This window comes from Pinus tabuliformis, chromosome 9, assembly GCF_031772625.1.
Source record: "Pinus tabuliformis cultivar Carrire ecotype Pingquan chromosome 9, CPIR1, whole genome shotgun sequence".
Taxonomy (NCBI): Eukaryota; Viridiplantae; Streptophyta; class Pinopsida; order Pinales; family Pinaceae; genus Pinus; species Pinus tabuliformis.
In genome coordinates, this window is record NC_142307.1 from 190,205,343 (window position 1) to 190,229,297 (window position 23,955).

The 23,955-nt window shown below is 39.6% G+C and overlaps 1 pseudogene; it reads left to right on the top strand.

The window, feature by feature from the left end:
* Positions 1-9,462, top strand: part of LOC149147777 (inorganic phosphate transporter 1-4 pseudogene) — a 28,268-nt pseudogene extending 18,806 nt beyond the window's left edge.
* The last annotated feature ends 14,493 nt before the right edge of the window (positions 9,463-23,955 follow it).

Below are 23,955 nucleotides of genomic sequence, written 5' to 3' on the forward strand. Positions count from 1 at the left end.
AGGAATTGATGGCATTTAGGAATTAATGAATGTCGAGGTCCCCCGTTGCCCCGCTTATTTTGAAGATTAACCATCAATTGAAAGGGCTTTTGGAAATATTCATTTATAACATGAGCTACTAAACTAATAAGAAAATGGCATTGAATAGATTATTTCAAAATCTAAAAACTAATGAACAGCAAATTAAGTGAATCAATTTATGCTACTGACATCAACTTAAAACTACTGGTAAGAAATTAGAAAGAAGTGAAAACCAAAGAACTATTTTGAACTGAAATGAAACTATTTTGAGTTAGTGAAAAGATGACACAAGCTGCATTATAAACAGAGTTAGAAAAAAATTATAAACATTATGAAAAAAACACAGTGAATATACAGTTGAACTATGAAAGACAGAACAGCAAAAAAATGTTCCCTTGACCACGCAGGGGCCCTCTACAAAGGTCTCGAATTATGAGCACTCAATCAACAATGCTTCAGGTATCCATTGAAAACAGAGTATTCATATTAAAACATAGAACTGAGTTCTTCAAACTACAAGCGGAAATTTGAACTATTACATAAGCAAAAACTTGGACTTGTTCTGCATTCTACACGCTGATATTTATAGAAAAATATACAACTATTTTGAAGAGAGAAATCGGCTATGTAGACAGGCCAGTATGCGTAATTCTTGTCCTTGGTTGCTTGGAAACATAAATCCATGGTAGTGGCTTGTTAGATTCTGTTTGCGCAGGTGGCATATGAAGTTTGTTGCTTCAGGAGACTGCTTCGGATCCCATCACTGAGAGCCATGTGCAAACAGAGTCCTGTTTTGCCATAGTTTTCTATAGTTGACTTCCCTTTGACCGGAGTCCTCCTCATTAATCTAGGCCAGATAGATAGGATACGATCCATGCTCTGATGTTTTCCCAGCTACCCATGTGGTCCTTTTCCTTTCTTAACATCTATAACCTACAAAAGCGTGAAGATGGCTGCGGAATAGCCGATTAGCTACGGAATGTGGCTGCGTTCCATAGCTGAAAGACAAAAACCTATTCAAATAGAAAACATAGCAGCATAACTTGTAAATCACTGAACATACTCCTTGAGGCAATGTGTAATGGTTTTTGATGATTAAGGATGCATTTTTCATGGAAAAGCAAAGAAGGAAGGATGAGAAAGTTGCTTAAGCGAAAGGCAGTTTTGGAACTCAACATACCCCCACTGTGAGACTATTGCATGTCCCCATGCAATCAAAATTGTGGACTCCCTCTCCTCCTACTGTATTTTCTCTAAGACTTAAGCCAAAACATCCAACCTCTTCTTGCTTTTCTTTGCTGCAACTGCCATCCTAGGCTTCCTCATGAGAAATATATACTTGAGGTTAATGAGAGCCCTTTTTAGCTTCTTTGATCCAGGTGGATATTGGTGGCCACCTTCCAAGTCCACCTGGACCCCCACCATTGTCTTTCTCAGCATTTTCAGTTTCCTTAATTGTAGCACAACTTACTATTTTTAGCAGTTTTTCGGGTCCTGAACTTCCAGAGCCGTTTTGAGGCCCTAAACGATGTTTTTTGGGGAATCTGGGGGCAACATGTTGCCCGTTCCAACAATGATAGTGCTTGGATAGATCTTTCTAATGAGCTATTGTACGCGTCAAACGGAGATCATATGCCAAAGTTACGACCCCGGGAAGTTGATGTACCACTTACCCCCAAACGGGGCCCATAGTTTGGCGTTTCATCTCCTAGGGTTAGGTTTTGGAATGTTAAGGGTTTTCCATTGTTTCTCAACAATAAATAGGCCTTCGAGCCTCATTGTAACACAGTTCAGAGGCATGTAGCCATCACATCTCTTCTCAGAGATAAGCTACCATCGCCCTAGCTGGTTTATTTCCATTTCTGGTTGTAAGCATATTTCAGTATTTTCCATCAATGAAATGAAGTATTATTTCCGCTGCATCTTTGTGTATATGGTTATCTCTGTAATTTGTTGCGTTCCTGTTTAAATCCGGATCAGTGGTATCAGAGCGGTCTGCTTTTTCTCTGTTTTTCTTTGCATGTACCCAACAAGGTCGGGATATAAGGAGTTAGGGCTTGAACTGGTTGAACCTTTGCAAGACCAGCCTCGCAAATCCCGACGGCCTCCCATGGCGGACGAGAAGAAAGACGAGGGGGCAGAAGATCCCATCAAAATCTTGCTCGAAGAAGCCCTCGAGCGACAATGGAACGCGATGATGGACAGCTTTGCCCAGATCCTTCAGCGGCTACCCAGAAGCAACGCATCGGCTTCCAGCAGCTACTCTGGAAACGCCACACCCTTTAAGGTACAAGTTAATTTTGAAATCCCCATATTTGAGGGTCAGATAGACGCAGATGCCGTAGATAAATGGTTAAATCTGCTAGAGGGTTATTTTTCTGTTCATGAATTTTCGAGTCGGGAAAAGATTGTTTTTGCTCTCCTCAAAGCAGCCCCCCACGTCAAGGACTGGTGGGAAACCTACTGCGAGCAGAAGGATGAAAGTACTGGCTCACTATTTTCAGCTGCACCCACCTAGGATTCGTTCCGGGATGCCATCAAGGAGCAGTACTACCCTGTCAGGAGCTATGAGGATGAATACATAAAGTGGACCACGCTGCGGCAGGGAAGGGACCAAGACGTGCCGGAGTTCACCAATCTTTTCCATACCCTTCGCACAAAGTTGGGTATCAAGGATTCGGTGCAACATTTGATACTCAAATATCGTGGCTGCCTGCACAAGTACATCCAGGAAGAAATACAATTCCTAAACATCCCCTCGCTCGGTGCAGCATATCGGTATGCCGTCAAGGTCGAGCAAAAGTTTAAACAAAAGAAGCGAGACTTTGGATCTGCGAATCCAAAGCAGGGGAAAGGTGTCCCTAAACCACAAAACAAAGGACAAAGCCAAGGCAGGACAGCCCAAGACAACCAGCCGAAGCTGCAAACAAAGAACAGCGTCGCGAAGCCGAGAAAGGACACTGGAAAATGGTGCGAGTTCCATAAGAGCTCCACTCACAACACAAGTGAGTGTCGGGCCAAGCAGTCACTGGTGGCTGAGCTAAAGGTTTCAGAATCAGATGCATGTTTCGACTCTGAGTCAGAACCCGATAAGGGGTATGAAAAAGGGAAGCAGATCATTGATGCGGACCCCAGCGCCACTGTTGCTACCGCAAAGATCCAGAAAAATGAACCCGAAGATCCAGAGGAGGAGGAGCGTCTCTTCCACTCCCAGATGTGGGTAAAGGGCTCCCCGATACAGTTCATTGTTGATAGCGGGAGTCAAAAGAACCTCATTTCGGCAGAGGTCGTGAAGCGATTGGGCTTACTGACCACAGCACATCCACAACCATACACCATTGGGTGGCTTCACCAAGGACGAGATCTTCGCGTGAGCCAGCAGTGTCGCCTTCCATACAACATCAAGCCCTTCACGGATGAGGTATTGTGTGACATTGCTCCCCTTGAAGTTTGTGATGTATTACTAGGGAAACCATACTTGTGGAAGCGACATGCTGTGTATGAATCAAGGCCCCGTGCTGTTATTATTACATTGGGAAATAAGTTGTTTAGGATACCAGAGGTAGCACCACCTGCCGCCCTCTCTTTGATTACTGCAAAACAATGCAGTAAGATCATTTCCAAAACCAGGAAATTTGTTTTCCTGATGATACGCCCTCAAGGAAAGAAGAAGACAGTGGCCGCGACCTCCAAACGGGGCCCCTCTGCACGACAACTACAGATGGACAAGATTGTGGAGGAGTACGAGGACATCTTCACATCCCCGGCAGGGGTTCCTCTGCACTGTCAAGTCAAGCACTCCATCGATCTGACCCCAGGTGCGCCGCTACCCAATGGACCAATTTATCGGTGCTCCGTTCTGGAGAATGATGAAATCAAGAGGCAGATTCAGGAGCTCCTGCAGAAAGGTCACATCCGTCCGAGTTCATCGCCCTGTGGGAGCCCAATCGTGTTGGTACAGAAGAAGGATGGGACGTGGAGACTCTGTATTGACTATCGGGCGCTGAACAAGATCACTGTCCGTAATAGGTACCCGATCCCGCGGATTGATGACCTCCTAGACCAACTAAAGGGGGCAAAATATTTCAGCAAGATCGACCTGAAGTCGGGATATCACCAGGTACCAATCGAACCCTCCGATGTGTGGAAGACTGCCTTCAAATCCAAGGAGGGCCTCTTCGAATGGTTGGTCATGCCTTTCGGATTGATGAATGCTCCTGCAACCTTTATGAGGCTAATGGATGACATCTTGCGGCCATTCACCAACTCCTTTGTAGTAGTATACTTGCATGACATTCTGATCTTCAGCCAGAGTTGGGAAGAGCACCTCCACCACATCCGACAGGTTCTCCAAACACTGCGGCAACACAAGCTATGTGCCAATTTGGAGAAATGCACTTTTGGCATGACCCAGGTTCAGTATCTGGGATACATCATTGATGAACAGGGGGTGCATGTCGATCCAGCCAAGGTCCAAGTCATTCGGGATTGGCCCTCTCCAACCACTCTAACAGAGCTCCGCAGCTTTCTAGGTCTTGCCAACTTCTACCGCAGATTTTTGTTGGGGTTTTCTCATATTTCTTGGCCCTTGAGTCAAGTCACCAAGGGCGGGGCGAAAGCAAAATTCTTTTGGTCTGAATCTCAACAGAAGGCATTCAGGGAGTTGAAGGATCGCCTTTGCACGGCACCAGTGCTCGCGTTACCAGATTTACAACAACCATTTGAGGTCGAGACAGATGCCTCTGACTATGCTATTGGGGCAGTCCTTACTCAACATGGACATCCAGTGGCATATCACAGTGAAACACTTTCAGACACAGTCCGTAAGTACCCCACTTATGATAAAGAGATGTATTCCATTGTACAGGCCTGCCGACAATGGAAGCATTACATTTTGGGGAAGGAAACGGTCATCCACACAGACCACCGACCTCTGCAGTTCATACAGACCCAAGGGAAATTGCAGAATGATCGCCATCAGAAGTGGTCTACATACCTGCAACAGTTTCACTTGAATATCAAGTATAAAAAGGGCAGCACCAATAATGTTGCAGATTGCCTCAGTCGACCACCGATCATGGCGCTAACCACCGTGCTCAACTCTTGTGGGCACGAGACTTCTGATTGGCCACGTCTCTACAAAAGCGACCCAGAATTCGGCCACACATACCAAACACTCTTGGAGGGTCGGAAGGTTGCAGATTTTCACCTCCAGGATGCCCTATTATGCCACCTCGGTCACCTTTGTGTTCCTTCAAGCGAGCGTGCCAAGATGATTTGGGAAGCACACTACAGTCGGGCTGCTAGGCATTTCGGGGTCGAGAAAACAGTGGCAGTACTGCAAAATTATTTCTATTGGCCAAATCTTCGACAGGATGTTGGGAAGTACATCCGATCATGTACTGCCTGTGCCATTGCCAAACCGTCCATTAAGAAGCACGGCCTCTATACCCCGTTGCCTACCCCTAGTCGACCTTGGGAATCCATCTCCATGGATTACATGTCAGGCCTTCCTTCCACTAAGCATGGAAATGACTGTGTTTTGTGGTCGTCGACAGGTTCTCGAAGATGGCCATTATGGTGGCCTGCAAGAAGAATATCACAGCAGAAGCCACTGCTAAACTCTTCTTTGAACGAGTGTGGGTGCACTTTGGGATCCCACAGTCTATCATCTCAGATCGGGACAGTCAGTTTCTCAGCACATTTTGGTCCAGTCTCTGGTCAATGCTGGACACCAAACTCACGAAGTCCACAGCCTTCCATCCTCAAACTGATGGCCAGACAGAGGTTGTCAATAGGATGATTGTGCACATTCTGCGCATGTATAACTCAAAGCATCCACGCACATGGGACGAGATCCTCCCCTATGTTCAGCACAGTTACAACCGAGCTCTTCACAGCTCCACTGGCCATAGCCCTTTTCAGGTGGGTTTGGGATTCCAGCCACTATGCCCCATTGATGTGGCCATGCCACTTGCAGCTACTCACATGAATTCAGCTCATGTCCAGTCCGAAACAGATAAGGCCACCAGCTTCATTGAGCGCATCCAACATATTCGCTAGTAGGTCCATGACATTCTTGAGAAATCAAATGCCAAGTACAAGCAGCGACATGATCAACATCAGGTGCCACACAAGTTTCAGGTGGGCGACAAAGTCTGGTTGCATTTGCAAAAGGAACGCCTTACTGGAGCCTATCGGAAATTGAGACCACTCCAATATGGTCCTTACACCATTACTAAGGCTATGGGAGACAATGCATTTGAGCTCAGCATTCCCCCATTCCTTGGCCTGCACCCAGTGTTCAATGTGGACCGCCTTCGGCCATACTTTCCACCATTGCTAGACACATCCGACATTGCAGAACAGCTCAAACCCACAGAATTAAATCCAGATTGCATGGAACAAGCTTCAACTGATCGGATCATGGACACACAGATCAAGAACACTCGCCAACAGAATATCCAACTGTATCGAGTTGTCAAAGCAGGCCAACTCCTTCAGCAGGGCAAGTGGCTCACCAGGGAACAAGTTCAGCAGAAGTTTCCTCATCTCATGGAGGAGCTCAACGCAATGGGGACCATTGCTTCCTAAGGCGGGAGGAATGATCTAGGTGGATATTGGTGGCCACCTGCCAAGTCCACCTGGACCCCCACCATTGTCTTTCTCAGCATTTTCAGTTTCCTTAATTGTAGCACAACTTACTATTTTTAGCAGTTTTTCGGGTCCTAAACATCCGGAGCCGTTTTGAGGCCCTAAACGACGTTTTTTGTGGAATCCGGGGGCAACATGGGTCCATGGAATGGACCGATGTTGCCCGTTCCAACAATGATAGTGCTCAGATAGATCTTTCTAATGAGCTATTGTACACGTCAAACGGAGATCATATGCCAAAGTTACGACCCCGGGAAGTTGATGTACCAACTTACCCCCAAACGGGGCCCACAGTTTGGCGTTTCATCTCCTAGGGTTAGGTTTTGGAATGTTAAGGGTTTTCCATTGTTTCTCAATAATAAATAGGCCTTCGAGCCTCATTGTAACACAGTTTAGAGGCATGTAGCCATCACATCTCTTCTCAGAGATAAGCTACCATCGCCCTAGCTGGTTTATTTCCATTTCTGGTTGTAAGCATATTTCAGTATTTTCCATCAATGAAATGAAGTATTATTTCCGCTGCATCTTTGTGTATATGGTTATCTCTGTAATTTGTTGCGTTCCTGTTTAAATCCAGATCATTCTTGTTTTTCCTCTTTAGTTTTATGTTCTTCTTGTGCCAAAGACCCAAATGAAGCATAGTGTTATCATGGATAATCTTATCCAACTTGTCTTGTTCTGTTAAGGCTTCATGTTCCCTCTGGATGTGCCAATTTAGAACCTCTAGCTCATATATTTCCTACTTAAGTGAGCTAGTCAAAGTCTCTTGTGATGTGGCTAGCTGCTCGGGGTTGGATGAAGTTCCTTGATCCACTGATGTACTCCTGTTCTCTAGTGACTCAATGTAATTATAAATCTGTTGCTGGATTGGATCAATTCCTGGAGAGGTTCTCTTTGGGCTGCGTTCAAAGTTTTGTTTAGGAGAGTGTTGTGGGCCCTGCTCAAATGAGATATTGTCTTGGGATTGAGTTGGAGTTTCCTCTCCCAAATCTATGAACAGAGTCTCTTTTGATTTTGCTTTATTTACTTTGCCCTTGAGTCTAGAACTTCTCCACAAACTTTGGGAGCCTATGATTTCTTCCTCTATAACCTGTCTTCTTTTCCCCTTCTATTTCTCTTTCTTGCACTGATCCCTGATGTCGACTAAGCTTTCAGAAAGTAATTGTTCATCCTCTGATGAAGGTTCAGGAATATTTCTATGGATTTCCTCAACTTTTTCTTTCATCTTTCTCCTTTGTTTGGTTTTCTTTTTTATCTTTGTTAATGTTTCAGAGATGGGCTCTTCTTCACTATTTTTTTGAGCTGAAGTTTTAGGAGTATTTTGAATGGTGAGACTGGTTTTCCTCCTCCTACTTCTTTTCACAAAACTTTCCTCAGGCAATTATGGTGTATCTTGGAAAACTTTTCTGATCAAAAAGTTCTCCCATGTGTCTCCTACTCTCTTTAAGTGATATTCAACTAAATCTTTTGCTAGACCATGGTGATAAATATTGGCTTCTATGGCTTCCATTTTCTTCTGAACAGTAGTGGCCATTCTCCTCAAACTATTCAACAGGAAAAATGGGAGATTGATGGTTCCATTTTCAAGAAAATTCATCAACAGTCTTATGTGATATACGTACATGGAACCAAATCTTCCCTCGCATGTAATAAATTTTTGTAAAATTAATAACATGCTACTCCATTTACCCTTAAGTGCAGAGATGGGAATTCCTCTTTAAAAAACTATAGTGTCCATCCCTAGATTTTGGAGAATGACTTTCCAAGTTTCATCATGGAATTATTTATTCTTGAACCACCTCTCTCCTACTCTTGGTAGCTCAGTTGCTTCAGCAATAAAATCCTGGGTCACTGTAAATTTTATGTCACCAATCTCCACGTCCATCCCATCAAATGATCTAGCAAATGTTTTGGTGACTTCTTTATGGTGACCATCGAATTTCTCAATGAAACTCAACCAGCCAGCTTTCTTCAACTAGTATATGGAAGCAAAGATAGCTATGGATACGGGGATGAAATGACAGAGACTATGAGAATGAAATAACATGGTTGTACATACAGGGTATATGAAAACAGAGAAGCTATATGCATGGAATACATGAAAACAGAGTGTGCAGAGGATATATGAAATGGAGTGGCTACACACGTAAACTGTGTGAAAAATAGAGTGACTGCTATACCCAGAGAATACGAAAATGGAATGATTGTGTTCTCAATGTAATAATGTGTTTGTATGCACAAGACAACTGCGGAGGTATAAGAGAGAACTCGATGTAATAAATGAACAGTAGGGTTTTGAAGAGTTGTATTCAAATGGGTTATGTCATGAATCTAACCATTTAACAGGTGTGCTAGAGAAGTACAGTTAAGTACGAGTTAAGAACGGAGATTGTATCATTAGACCATTAGGCATTAAAGTCAGAAGGTGTGGTGGAATCATCATGGCAATCAAATCTCATAATGATAAATCAAGGAGTAGTGTGATTATACGAGTTATACAATCTATGTTTTGTATTGCTTTTTGAAATAGGTTTTTGATCTTACCTCTAGAACCAGACCTTCTAATTGCTAACCTTTTGTTATTTGCTTCCTCAGGTGCTTAGATGTTGATATATCTTCAAAAGTTGTTTTCTTCTCCATTACCTGCATATGAAATTTATTATGAACTGGCCTCTTTATTCTTGATTTGATGATCAGACTGTTACTGCAGAGTCAGATTGGCTGCAGAACAGGATTAGCTATGGAACTGGAACAGCTGCGGAATGTAAAATAAAGAATAAAATGTGACTTTATGAATGAATAAAATGGAGATGACTGTGTGGATGAAAATATGAAAAAATGGACATGAAAAAATGCTAGAGAAGAAAAAATTATTGGTGGAATATGGTAGTGGAGTGAAGTGAAACTTGCAGAAGTAAAACAGAGTGAAATTAAATAAAACAATGAATTTTTTAGAATGCACAATGAGTCACCATTTTCTGGAAAATATAGGGTGTCAGAGTCTTCTAATTTTCACCCTGTATTTTCTGTATAAGCATGCCAATCTGTGATTTTTTTTCAACCTAATACAAATTTATTTATATTATTATTATTATTTTATTTTTTGGATATGATGAAAAGAACAAAGACTAAGTTGGTGGAGAAGAAGGATTCTTCTTCACCAATTTCATTTCAGAATTATTTTGAAAGATCTTGATGAACTCTTCCTTTGAGATTGGCTTGTGATAAATTTTCAACCTATGACCATTCACAAAGAGAGGAGTTTGATTCTCATCTATTGTTCTGATTCTTACTGCTCCATTACTAAAAAAAATTTCAATCTCATATGGCCCAAGCCAATGAGTTTGAAACTTTCCTTGAAAATCCTTAAACTTTGAATCAAATAACAATGCCCAATCTCCCTCTTGAAACCTCTTGTTCTTGATGTATTTTTCATGCCACTTAGCCCTTTGTTGCTGAACTAGACAAGTTCTTTGAACAGCCTCTTGCTTGATTTCATCAAGTTCATTCAACTGCTCCAATCTATGCTTTTGAGCTTTTGATAAATCCATCCCTAACTCGATAGCCATCTTGAAAGTTTTGACTTGGAATTCTATGGGGAATAGGACTTGCTTTCCATAAACAAGTTCATATGGTGTATGTCTTGTTGTGTTCCTGCATGTAGTTCTATAGGCCCACAAGGCTTCAGGAAGCCTTTTTGTCCAATCTCTTCTATGTAGACGCACAGTTTTGGTGAGGATTCCTTCAATCACTTTGTTTGTAGACTCCACTTGACCATTTGCTTGTGGATGATAGGGAGTGGATTTCCTATGCTTGATATTGTACTCTTCCATAAGCTTCTTCATCATGTTGGATGTGAATTGAGTTCCTTGATCTGTCACAATTTCTCTTGGAACACCAAAGTGAGTAAAAATTTCCTCAAAAAGAAAACTAACTACATATTTTTCGTTAGCAAAAAGTAATGCTTTGGCTTCTACCCATTTGGTGACATAATCAGTGCATACCAATATATACTTTTTCTTCTTGTATGGAGGATTAATAGGTCCAATAAAGTCTAAAGCCCATTTTTCAAAGGGTTCGATAAGTACCTGAGGTTGTAATGGCATTTCATTTGAGGGGGCAGGTTTCCCTACCCTTTGGCAGTTGTCGCACCTTCTGACATATTCTTTAGCATCTTTGAAGATGGATGGCCAATAATATCCTAAAGAAAGGATTTTATAGGCTGTCCTCTTGTCAGCAAAGTGTCCACCACACGGCTCATCATGACATGCTTTGAGAATATCAGGCATTTCATCATCCCTGACACATCTTTTGATCATAAGATCTGGCCCTGTTTTATACAATTCATTAGTGATCCATGAATATCTTGCACTATCTTGAATAATCTTTCTTTTCTTTCTAGGAAATAAAAGTGAAGGTAACTTCCCTGTAACCAAGTAGTTAGCAACATTTGCAAACCAAGGAGTTTGAGTAGTTACTACAAATAGATGTTCATCAGGAAACTTATCCTCAACCGGAGAGTCTTCTTTGATATTCTGAATCCTGGACAAGAAATCAGTAACTGTGTTTTGTTTTCCAGGTCTACCTAGCACAGTAATGTTGAATTCTTGCAAAAGTAAAATCCATCTTATAACTCTGCCATTAGTAATAGGATTATTCATCAAATATCTAATTGTAGAGTGATCTGTATGAACAAAAGTTTCATAGCCTGTTATATAGTGTTTGAACTTGTTGATTGCATGAAAAAAAGCTAAGAATTCTTTTTCAGTCACAATATAATTCAACTTAGTGGGTGTCAAATGTTTACTTGTATAGTAAATGGCATAAGGAATCAAATCTTTTTGTCCGAATACAGCTCCTAGAGCTGTATCTGAAGCATCTGTAGAAATATGGAAATGAAGTTTCCAATTTGGTCCTCTTAAGATAGGTGCTTCAGATATTTTTGCTTTCAAGGTTTCAAATGCTAGTTGGCAATCAGGATTCCACTTGAATTCACAATCTTTTGTAAGAAATTTGAAGAGTGGAGATGCTACTTTGGTAAAGTTTTCTATAAACCTTCTATAATATCCTATAAATCCTAGAAAACTTCTAACATCTTTTTGGAAATTTGGAATTGGTAACTTAGAGATGACTTCAACCTTTGATTTGTCCATTTTAATCCCATCTCCTAAAATGTGATGTCCTAAAACAATACCTTCTGTAAACATCATAAAGAATTTTTCATGGCTTAGTGAAAGGTTTGTTTCTTTACATCTTTTAAGGACTTTTTCCAAATTTTCCAAAGCTTCTTCAAATGTGTTACCATAGATTGTAAAATCATCCATATATACCTCTACACAATCATGTATTAGATTAGAAAAAATTCTTGGTACTGCTCTTTAGAATGTTGCTGGTGCATTACATAACCCAAAAGGAAGCACTCGGTAGGCAAAATTTCCCCATGGACAAGTAAATGTGGTTTTATCCTGATCCTTGGGCGCTACCTGAATTTGATTATAACCACTAAAACCATCCAAGAATGAGAAATATTTTTTACCTTCTAATGTATCTAATACCTGATCTATAAAGGGCAAAGGAAAGTGATCCTTCAAGGTTTCTTTATTCAATTCTCGGTAATCAATGCACACCATCCATTTATCATTATCTTTAGGCACAATTGCCAAAGGAGAAACCCATTGGCTATCTGAGATTGGGTAAATGAAGTTTACATTGAGTAATTTTTGGAGCTCTTCTTTCACAGTCTCCCTAAGATTTGGATTCATTCTTCTTTGAGGTTTTCTGATTGGTCTATTTTTTTCCTCAATATAGATATGATGAATGCAAGTCTTAGGATCAATACCTTTCATGTCAGTATACTCCCATGAAAATGCAGCAGAATGCTTTTGTAATATCTTGGTTAGCTCTTCTTGTTGTAGTTCCTCCAAATTTTTGTTTATGTTCAATGTCCTACCTGGAAAAATTTCAATTGTAGAGCTACCAATCTCTTCCATAGAATAGAGAGACATCTGCCTAGATGACAAGTATTCAACATTAGATTTTTCTTGGAATTGTGCATGATCATATTCTGAAGATGTTTCAAAATTTTCCAATGTGTTCAAAATTTGACTAGCTTCACTAATTTCTGATATAGTAAAGATAGGCTGAATAACGTCTTCATCTGACTTAGTTACCAGAGAATCCACAGTAAAAACCATTTTCTGTCAACATTTCAAATCCCAACCGGGATCCATCATCAGGACTTCTTGAATGCTTGATAGTAGAAGAGCTTAATTGAGGGATTAAATAGTTATGAGGAGAGTAGAATTTTGGGATCCATAATCATTTCCCTATATGGAGGGGATACATGGAGTGAAATAATTTTACTCGGAAAATTTAGAGTGAAGATAGCAAGAAGAACTGCAGACCTACATTTTCTCAAGAACTGTCGTGACAATACCGACATTCAACTCATCCCAAAAATATACTCTCCTCATTACTATTTAATCCCTCAATTAAGCTCTTCTACTATCAAGCATTCAAGAAGTCCTGATGATGGATCCCGGCTGGGATTTGAAAAGTTGACGAAAAATGGTTTTTACTGTGGATTCTCTGGTAACTAAGTCAAAAGATATAAACCATAGATGTCTTAAATCCAGAAACATCTTCATCATCGATCCATTCCTTGTCATCTATTTTTGTGATTGATTTTGCTGGAGGATATAAAGTAAATTTCTTTGTTGAATTACCATAAGAAATGTACATGTCATTGGATCTACAACTAATAAAAGCATCAGTTGTGGCTAGCCAAGGTATTCCTAATATGAGTGGGTGTACTCCTAGATTATTCTTGGGAGCTACAATCATGAAATCAATAGGATATTCCCAAGAATCTAGGGAGACTAAAATGTCTTCTAGCACACCATCTGGTTTAATTACTGATCTATCTGCAAGTTGCAGTAAGGTAGGTGTGTAAAGAAGGTTAGGAAGTTTAAGTTGCTCCATAATTTTTCTACTCATAATATTTATTGCTGCACCTAAGTCAATCAATGTGTTTGGAATTTCAATCCCATTTATATGTGTCTTGACAATTGGACTTCCCGGATCTACATATTTCTGCATGGCAATCTTCCCATCATGATATCTGTTATCTTTCCTACCAGGTGAATTCTTTTTGTTTCTCTTGGTTTTCTTCCTGGTCTTTTGATGCTCAACTCCTTTATTGTCTTAGCTAGAATTGGAATTTCTCTAATGGCTTGTAACAAAGAAATTTTGATACAAACATTCTTCAATTCATATAGGAAGTCATAATTGGGCAACAAGATTTGTTTTTCTACTCCTCTATCAATTTGTAATCTCTCAGGAAAAGGAGGTGTAGAAATAAATGGTAGTTTCTCAATGATAGGAGTTGTGCTTATTGACTCTTTTTGTTTTCCTTTTTCAGTGGTTTGGTTTAGGAGGGATGTTCCCTCAAAAATTTTATTGACTTTTAGAGAATCATCCTCAGAAGCATCTTGTTCTTGAATGACTATAGAAGTTTTTTCCTTTTCTAATATCCTACCAGATCTAAGTTGAACATCATTAAGATCTAGAGGAGCAATCATGTAAGTAGGAAATTGTTGTCCTTCTACCATGTAAGCATTCTGAGGGTTTTTATTATTGGGGTTTGGCAATGGTTGGGCTAGTAGTTGATTTGGTTTTTGTTGAAATGGAAGTAAGAGTTGAGGATTTTGACTTTGTTGTGGAGGTTGTTCTAGAAATGGCAATGAAAGCTGAGGGCTTTGATTTGGAAGTTGTGGTTGCTGATTTTGCTGCTGATTTTGTGGGGGAGGATAGCTTTGATAAAATGGAGGATATTGATAATATTGAGTAAATCTCCCATAAGTATTTTGTACCCCTTGTGCCCATGGTTGAGATTGATATTGAGTTTGAGGTTGAGGCCAAGGTTGCTGCCAAGAATTCCAATTTGGTGGGGGCTGAAAATATGTTGGATTGTTAAATCCTTGATTTTGTTGCCCATGCCAAGGTCTTCTTGCAACAAAACAATGATGTTCTACATAATTTGAGACTATTTCCTCTTCAAATACAACCTTAAGACCTGGGATTGAAGGACAACCCTTGGTCTCATGGCTTTCTGAAAAGATCATACAAGTTTCTACAATTTTTGCATCTAAAGGGCATTCCCTTAGAGCATGTTTCTTTCTTCATTTTGGACAAAAGATGGCTAAAGCATCAACCTCTGTTTCCTGCATGTTTTGGATTTTGATGGTGTCTAGCTACTCACTAAGGCTACCTAAAATATCAGTTTTAAACTCATCAAGCATATTGCCAATTTCTGCCCTAATTACATATCCGGTTGCAGATTTATTTTCTCTAACAAGAGAAGGATCTCCTGGTCCTTTCCCGGTTTTAGATTTCCCTCTTGAGAGATGAACACCTAGTTCTTCTATGTCATTCAATGGACGTTGAAAGATGTCTCCCTTCCCCATCATGTTAAGGATATCTATCCATTCATCTCTAATGGCCTTTAACAAAAGAACTTTCAAAGTTTCTTCATCTAGATTGTTCATCTTAGCTCTTTTCAAATTATAGTTAAATCTCTCAAGAAAATCCTCTAAGTTTTCATCTTCCTTTTGCATCATTTTGAATACTTCATCCTTATGATTGGTAGGCATACAATAATCCAAATATCTATCCAAAAATGCCTATTTCATGCCAAGTTCTAATGGATTGAGTGACTATCCCCATAAACCACTTCAAAGCAGCCCCTTTTAGTGTTGAAGGTGTTGGCAATATGACATAGGTTGGCACAATGACACAGGTGTTGTTCTTGATGGCAACTCACTCAAAAGACAGATCATATATCAGGCTATCGAAATAAAAGAAAAGAAGGTACATGCAGGTTCCCTTTGACTCATCCACGTATATACACGGGATCGCCGACACAAAGGTGCGTATGTGTATGCACGCACTTTCATACAAGGAAAAGCGCGTATATGTGGGAAAATACTTTTTTAGTCCATGGTATTTAGTCCTTGGTATTTGGACCTATGGTTTTGGACCATGGTATCTCGTTCGAAGTGTTGAACCCAGGTATTGAGTCCCAAGTATTGGTTCTAAGTGGTTTTGGACCATGGTATTGAGTAAGGCCTAAGACTATAAAAGGGGAAGGAGATCATTAGGCAAAGGTATTAACTCAAGGATTAAATATCTTATGAAGAAGCAAGATCTAGAATACTGGTCATTGGGTTATGGTGCATAGCTAGATCTGAACCAAGGAGGAACTTGAGCGCTAGAAGAAAAATATGTTCTATTGATGGGTCTAGATCTTAAGGCGTGAATAGTAGTATCTTTGTATGATTTTGATCTGTTATATTTGGCACATGACTTGATATATAAATCTAATAATCTGGGTATAACTGATGTCTGAATATTTGAAAAGAGAAAATTGTCTTTTATAGATCTATACGTTGGTTCGGCTCGCAGAGGCACGTATGCACGCTGGATCCTTAATTCAAAAAAGCGTATAAGTAGGTTGGCCTTAATACATCAGCGTATGCACGTAGGTTCTGCATATTGAAGTAGCGTACCTCTCATGAAATATGTTTTAGCTACTTCTATTTATTGTTGCAGTGTTATGAGTTCAGGATTGGTTTTGGTTACTGTTACTGTATTTTGGTTACAACTTTCTGAGAAGTGATTGGTTGATTCAGTTTTGGTTTGTACAAAGGAGATTGGTTGATGTAGATATACTTGATATTTGATTGATGTTATTCATGGATCCAGTCTGAAATTTTATGAAACGTGGTCCCTAGAAGAAAAGAGAAGGTTGTAGCCTTCAGTAGGTCAGCGCCTACATACTAGTACATCAGCTAGTACAAGAGCTAAGGGGGTTGTAGCTCCCTTCCAGGAGAAGCTGGAGAAGGAGAGAAGGTTGAAGCCTTCTGTAGGTGGCAACCTATGTACTGGTATAAGACTGCACCAGTACAAAAACATTGTAAAAATAAGTTTCTAATTAAAGGAAGATAGAGACAAATTGCAGTAGGTGGTTTTCACCCACATTGCGTTTCCACCTTATATCTTGTGCTCTTATGTGTGACTGCCTATTCTATTTTAATGTTCATGGTTATTGTTTATATGGTTTTATGCACAGATTAATGATAAACATCTGAAGAATAATTTAAATTACAAGTCTGTTGGTTATACGCTAGTTTCCTTAACTGCAGTTGCGTACATACGTGGTTTTTACTAACTGAAGTAGCGTATACAATTTTGATTGTGAAATGAAAAATAATTGACCTGATAATACTGATTCACCCCCTCCCCTTGTAGTATTATTTCCAACAATTGGTATCAGAGCAGGTCCTTCTGAAGAAGCTTGATCGCTTGAAGGAAAGATCTATCATCATGAGCAACTACAAAAAGGAGGCATCTATCATGCCACCAATCTTTGATGGGAGCAACTTCATTTATTGGAAGGTAAGAATCACAGCCTATCTCCAATCTCTTGATACAGAAGTTTGGGATATCGTGGAAACAGGATACACATTTCCATCAGCAACTCCTACAGATACGGCTGGTAAGAAGCAGTATGAAAGAAATGCAAAGGCTGTCAATACTCTATTAGGGAGTTTATCTCAATCAAAATTCGTCAAGGTTATGCAGCTCAAAACTGCAAAAGAAATATGGGACAAGATCATTCTGAGCTATGAAGGAGATGATCAGGTAAAACGTGCAAAACTACAAACTCTCAAAATTCAATATGAAAATCTTGGAATGCACAATGATGAAAGTGTGGCTAATTATTTCTTACGTATAGATGAGATTGTTAATCGTAAGAAAAACTTGGGTGAAGAGATAAAAGAAGTTATTTTAGTTGAAAAGGTCCTAAGATCTTTGTCTCCTAATTTTGAATCAAAATTTTCTGCCATAGAAGAAAAGCAGAATCTACAGAGCATTACCATGTCACAGCTGCACGGAATCTTAACTGCTTTCGAAATGAGAAAAGGGGGACCATCAGACATGAGAGAATCTGCATTCAAAACCTCAGGAAAAGGAGAATACAATGAGTCGGGACATATGTCAGAAGGAGAGGAAGAATCAAACTTTGTCAAGAACCTTCAACGGGGTTCTGGAAGATTCAGAGGTAAGATACCTTTTAAATGCTTTTCTTGTGGAAGAGTCGGTCACTATGCAGCCAAGTGTCCTCATAAAGATAAGCTTGATAAAGGTAAGGAACCAGTTAGATGGAACAAAAAACATAATGTAAGTAAGAAGAGCTATTATACACATGAAGATAGTGATGGAATTTCAAATAGTGATGAAGCTGAACAAGGTAATGATTATAGACTTTTGATGGCTTTTGAAGATGATGATTTCTTGGATGCTATAGATGAAGAAGGTCTTTATGAAGAAATTTCTAAACTTAAAATTTGTTTAGAAGAAAAGAATATGATCATAGATACTCTGACATTCCAACTTGCTAAAAGGGAAAAACAAAATGAAAAGTTAGAATGTGAAATTGTGGGGCTTAGAAAAGATATTGAGAAAACAAAAGCTCTAAATCTTAGATTTGCTAAAGGATCTGAAACTTTAGATGAGATTATCAAAGTGTAGCGTTCTCCTCTAATCAAGACAGGTCTTGGATATACTGAAGAAGCACCTCTAGCATAGAAGCCATCCACCTCCAAAAATTATCTTGATGTAGCAAGGAAAAGTGAACAGGTTGACAATCGACAGTAAAGGCATAATGCAGATCAGGGATAATTTACTTCAAGAATGAACAGAGATCACCTAGTAAATCGGGGGAAATCTACTTCAAGGATGAACAGAAACTACAACCAACCACAAGTAAATCATTCTCAATTTTCTTCAAGAATGGATGTCAATGGAAACTACAATCATTTGGTCGGTAGGTTTGTTAATCGCAGGAATTTCTTCAATGGCCAATGTTTCTCTTGTCATAACTTTGGACACAAAGCTGCTCAATGTGTTGCCTACAAGACCATCATGACTAGAGAAGCTCAAAAACAAAGGAGTATGACTGGGATCATGAAAAGGACCTACAATAACTTTTATGCTCTTGAAAATGAAATAGAATGTTCTATTTGTAACAACTTCGGTCATGAAGATTCTAAATGCAGGAGTAGGTTTCAGCAAACAACACAGAAGGAGCAAGCTTCATTGAGTCCCAAAAAATGGAGAAATAAAGAACTGCAACCAGAAAGATGTGGTATAGCCTTATATGCGAAACGGCAGGAAAATCAGTGGTACATCGACAGTGGATGCTCGAAACATATGACAGGTGATAAAGAAAAAATTCAGTCATATAGTGCCTTAGAAAAGGAAAGGAAGGTCTCATTTGGTAATGACAACCCTGCACTCATAAAAGGTAAAGGTTCTGTTCTTTTGAAAGAAAAGGTCAAAGCTGGAAATGTTATGTATGTTGATGGCTTAAAGCATAATCTATTGAGTGTTAGTCAAATGTGTGATCAAGGAAATGAGGTAATATTTCGATCAAATCGATGTATTATTCGTGAGCTTGATACAGGAGAAATAGTGATCAAAGGCATAAGAACTCCAAATAACTTATACATACTCAAGGGAGGACAACAACAATGTTATCTAAGCAATAATGATGAACACTGGCTATGGCACAGAAGATTGGGGCATCTAAGCTTCTCTCAGATAAGGAAAGAATGCAAATATCAGGCGGTTCGTGATCTTCCTGACATCAGAATTCTAGACAATACAATATGCAAATCATGTTAGTTTGGTAAGCAAACTAGAACTAATTTCCCTGAGAAGGAAGGATCAGCTAGTAGGCCACCTGAACTTGTTCATATTGACTTATGTGGTCCATCAAGGAAAAAGTCACCTCGTGGGGAGGAGTACTTTATATTTTTCATTGACGACTTTTCCAGGATGTGTTGGATAGGACTTTTGAAGCATAAAGATGAAGCCTTCGAAAAGTTCAAAGCTTTCAAAGCCTTGGTTGAAAATGAATCAGATCGTAGAATCAAATGCCTCAGGTCTGATCGAGGAGGGGAACTTACCTCGGATGAATTTTTTTATTTTTGTGAAGAACATGGAATAAGAAGAGAATTCTCTACTACAAGGACTCCTCAGCAAAATGGAGTAGAGGAAAGGATGAACAGAATGGTTCAACAAATGGCTCGTGTTATGCTTGATGAGTTTGGAACTCCCACAACCTTCTGGGGTGAAGCTGCATTTGCTGCCATTACCATTCTCAACAAAACAAACATTCGAGTGAACAACACTAAAACTCCTCATGAACTATGGTATGGTAAGACTCCTACAGTCAAATACTTCAAAATCTTTGGAAGCAAATGTTACATCAAAAGGACCGATGAAAACCTTGGCAAGTTTCAACCTAGAGCAGATGAAGGCATTCTTCTTGGTTACTCTTCCCGAAGTAAAGGATATAAGTGTTACAATAAAAGACTTGAAAAAAGTGTTGAAAGTATTGATGTGGTGGTTGATAAAGCAGGAAACAATCCAAGGCAGGTAAAATCCGAAGATTTCGAAGATGATGAAGACTGTCCTTCAACCTCAAATCAGAATAATGATGAAGAAGGAACCTATGAGGCACCAGAAGAACAAATAAGGATAGAAGACAAGACTCCATCCAGGTACGTCCAGAAGAATCATCCAAAGACTCAAATTTTGGGGCAGAAAGAGGCAGGTGTTCAAACAAGAAGATCTATTACAGAAGCTTCAAGTTATCTAGCATTAATCTCCTCCGTCGAACCATGAAATGTAAGTGAAGCATGCAAAGATGAATGCTGGGTCAAGGCCATGAATGAAGAACTTGAGCAGATTGAAAAGAATAACACTTGGGAGTTGGTTCCTAGACCAAATGATAATAATGTTATAGGGACAAAATGGATATTCAAAAACAAGCTGAATGAAAATGGAGATGTTATTAGAAATAAGGCCAGACTTGTTTGTAAAGGGTAAGCTCAACAAGAAGGTATAGACTTTGAAGAAAATTTTGCACCAGTTGCCAGACTTGAAGCAATAAGAATGTTTCTTGCTCTTTCTAGCTTTCAGAAGTTCAAAGTATATCAAATGGATGTGAAATCTACCTTCCTGAATGGAGACTTGGAAGAAGAAGTGTATATTGAGCAACCAGATGGGTTTATCCTTGGAAATGATCCAAAACTTGTATGCAAACTCAAAAAGGCTCTCTATGGCCTTAAACAGGCTCCAAGGGCTTGGTATTATCATTTGGATAAGTACCTCCATCAACAAGGTTTTTCAAAAGGATCAATAGATAGCAATCTATATATAAAAATTGACCATGATAAGTTATTAATACTTGTTGTATATGTTGATGATATCATATTTGGTAGCAATGAAGAAGACATGAGTCAAAACTTTGCTTTGGTGATGCAGAAAGAATTTGAAATGTCCCTACTTGGTGAACTCACATATTTTCTTGGTTTACAAGTCCAAAAAAACAAAGACGATATTTTTCTATCACAAACCAAGTACCTCAAGCAGATCTTGAAGAAATATGGGATGGAGGATTTGAAACCAGTATGTACCCCTATGATAACAGGATGTAGCCTCAGTGCAAATGATGAATCAGCAGCAGTACATCAACCAACCTATAGATCCATGAATTGTAGTCTACTCTATCTGACAGGTACACGACCAGGCATCATGCATGCAGTGGGAATAGTTGGAAGATTTCAGACAAATCCAAAGGAAACTCATCTTCAAGCAGTTAGAAGAATTTTCAAATATCTTCAAGGGACTCAAAACTATGGCTTATGGTATCCTAGAGATACAAATCTCACACTTCATGCATATACAGATGTAGATTGGGCAGGAAGCATGGATGACAGAAAAAGCACTAGTGGTGGTGCATTCTTTATGGGTTCTAGATTAGTATCTTGGTTCAGCAAGAAACAAAGCTCAATTGCATTATCTACAGCTAAAGCAGAATATGTGGCTGTTGCATCTTACTGCACACAAATCCTTTGGAAGATGCAAACTTTGCAAGACATTCAAATCACTTGTACTCCACCGATCTCCATTTTATGTGATAATACAAGTGCAATCAGTATTTCAAAGAATCCAGTTATGCATTTGAAGACCAAGCACATACCTATCAAATATCATTTTCTCCGGGAACAAGTGCTTGAACAAAAGGTCAAATTGGAGTATGTTCCCTCCAAGGAACAGGTTGCTGATATATTCACCAAACCTCTGCCCAGGGAGACTTTTGAATACCTTAGACAGAAGCTGGGAGTAGTTGATGCATCATCTTGCTGTTCAAATTATCTGCTTCAGAGAACAGTGGTTGTACGCAAGTTTCATGAAGCGTATCCACGTACATACGCCGGTTTTTGTGGATAGAGTCACGTATATGTTGGTTTGAAGACAAGCAGTGGACCAGACTCAGGATGAAAGGAGTTTGATATGGGTCTGACAGAGACCATCTGGCACAAGTTCAAGGGGAGCATATACTTCTAATAATGCATTTTTGGCATCATCTTAGAAGATGTTTTTGTTTCAGGTGGAACAGGTGCAGAGGAAGATCATGGTTGCCAGTTTGAATGATGATTGATAGATGTTGCTAATGTTAGTTGTTGATAATTGATGATGCTACTAGTCTTGTCTTAGATATTTTGTCTCTATGTCATGTATATATTTTATTATCAAGGTCATGTAACGGCCTATTTTGGTTTCCCCACTATGCCTGGGATGGATAATGTAATGTTCTTATTTTATCATGTGTAAACCTTTGGTGTATCCCCACTTGGGTGGGTGGATGAGTTAATATTGGTATATCCCCACTTGTTTGGGAGATGGATGCATGTATGAGTCTTTGGTGATAGGAAGGTCATTTTCTATGTATAGAGTCATGTTCTTTTAGAACATCATTTTGCAGACCTTGCCTATAGTCAGGGGGAGCATGGACAACACAGCAGAGCAAAGATTTTAGCATGCACTCAAGGGGAACATCACCCTTTTCCCTTGATGACAAAGGGGGAGAATGACTTTGAGTGACTTGGGGTTGCCATCAAGTCCAAATGGGGAGATTATTGGCATTATGACACAGGTTAGCAATATGACACAGGTGTTGTTCTTGGTGGAAACTCAGTCAAAAGACAGATCATAGTTCAGGCTCTCAGAATAAAAGAAAAGAAGGTACACGCAGTTTCCCTTTGACTCATCTGCGTATACACGCGGGATCGCCGACACAAAGGCGCGTATGTGTATGCACGCACTTTCATACAAGGAAAAGCGCGTACATGTGGGAAAACTTGTTTTTTATTCCACGGTATTTAGTCCTTGGTATTTGGACCTATGGTTTTGGACCATGGTATCTCGTTCGAAGTGTTGAACCCAGGTATTGAGTCCCAAGTATTGGTTCTAAGTGGTTTTGGACCATGGTATTTAGTAAGGCCTAAGACTATAAAAGGGGAAGGAGATCATTAGGCAAATGTATTCACTCAAGGATTAAATATCTTATGAAGAAGCAAGATCTAGAATATTGGTCATTGGGTTATGGTGCATAGTTGGATCTGAACCAAGGAGGAACCTGAGCGCTAGAAGAAGAATATGTTCTATTGATGGGTCAAGATCTTAAGGCGTGAATAGTAGTATATTTGTATGATTTTGATCAGTTATATTTGGTGCATGACTTGATCTATAAAACTGATAATCTGGTGTAACTGATGTCTGAATATTTGAAAAGAGAAAATTGTCTTTTATAGATCTGTACGTAGGTTCAGCTCAGCAGAGGCGCGCATACATGTTGGATCCTTAATTCAAAACAACGTATACACAGGTTGGCCTTAATACATCAGTGTATGCACGCAGGTTCTGCATATTGAAGTAGTGTACGTCTCATGAAATATGTTTTAACTACTTCTATTTATTGTTGCAGTGTTCTGGGTTCAGGATTGGTTCTGGTTACTGTTACTGTATTCTGGTTAAAGCTTTCTGAGAAGTGATTGGTTGATTCAGTATTGGTTTTTACAAAGGAGATTGGTTGATGCAGATATACTTGATATTTGATTGATGTTATTCATGGATCCAGTCTGAAAATTTATGAAACGTGGTCCTTGGAAGAAAAGATAAGGTTGTAGCCTTCAGTAGGTCAGCACCTACGTACTAGTACATCAGCTAGTACAAGAGCTAAGGGGGTTGTAGCTCCCTTCCAGGAGAAGTTAGAGAATGAGAGAAGGTTGAAGCCTTATGTAGGTAGTAGCCTGCGTACTGGTATAAGACTGCACCAGTACAAAAACATTGTAAAAAGAAGTTTCT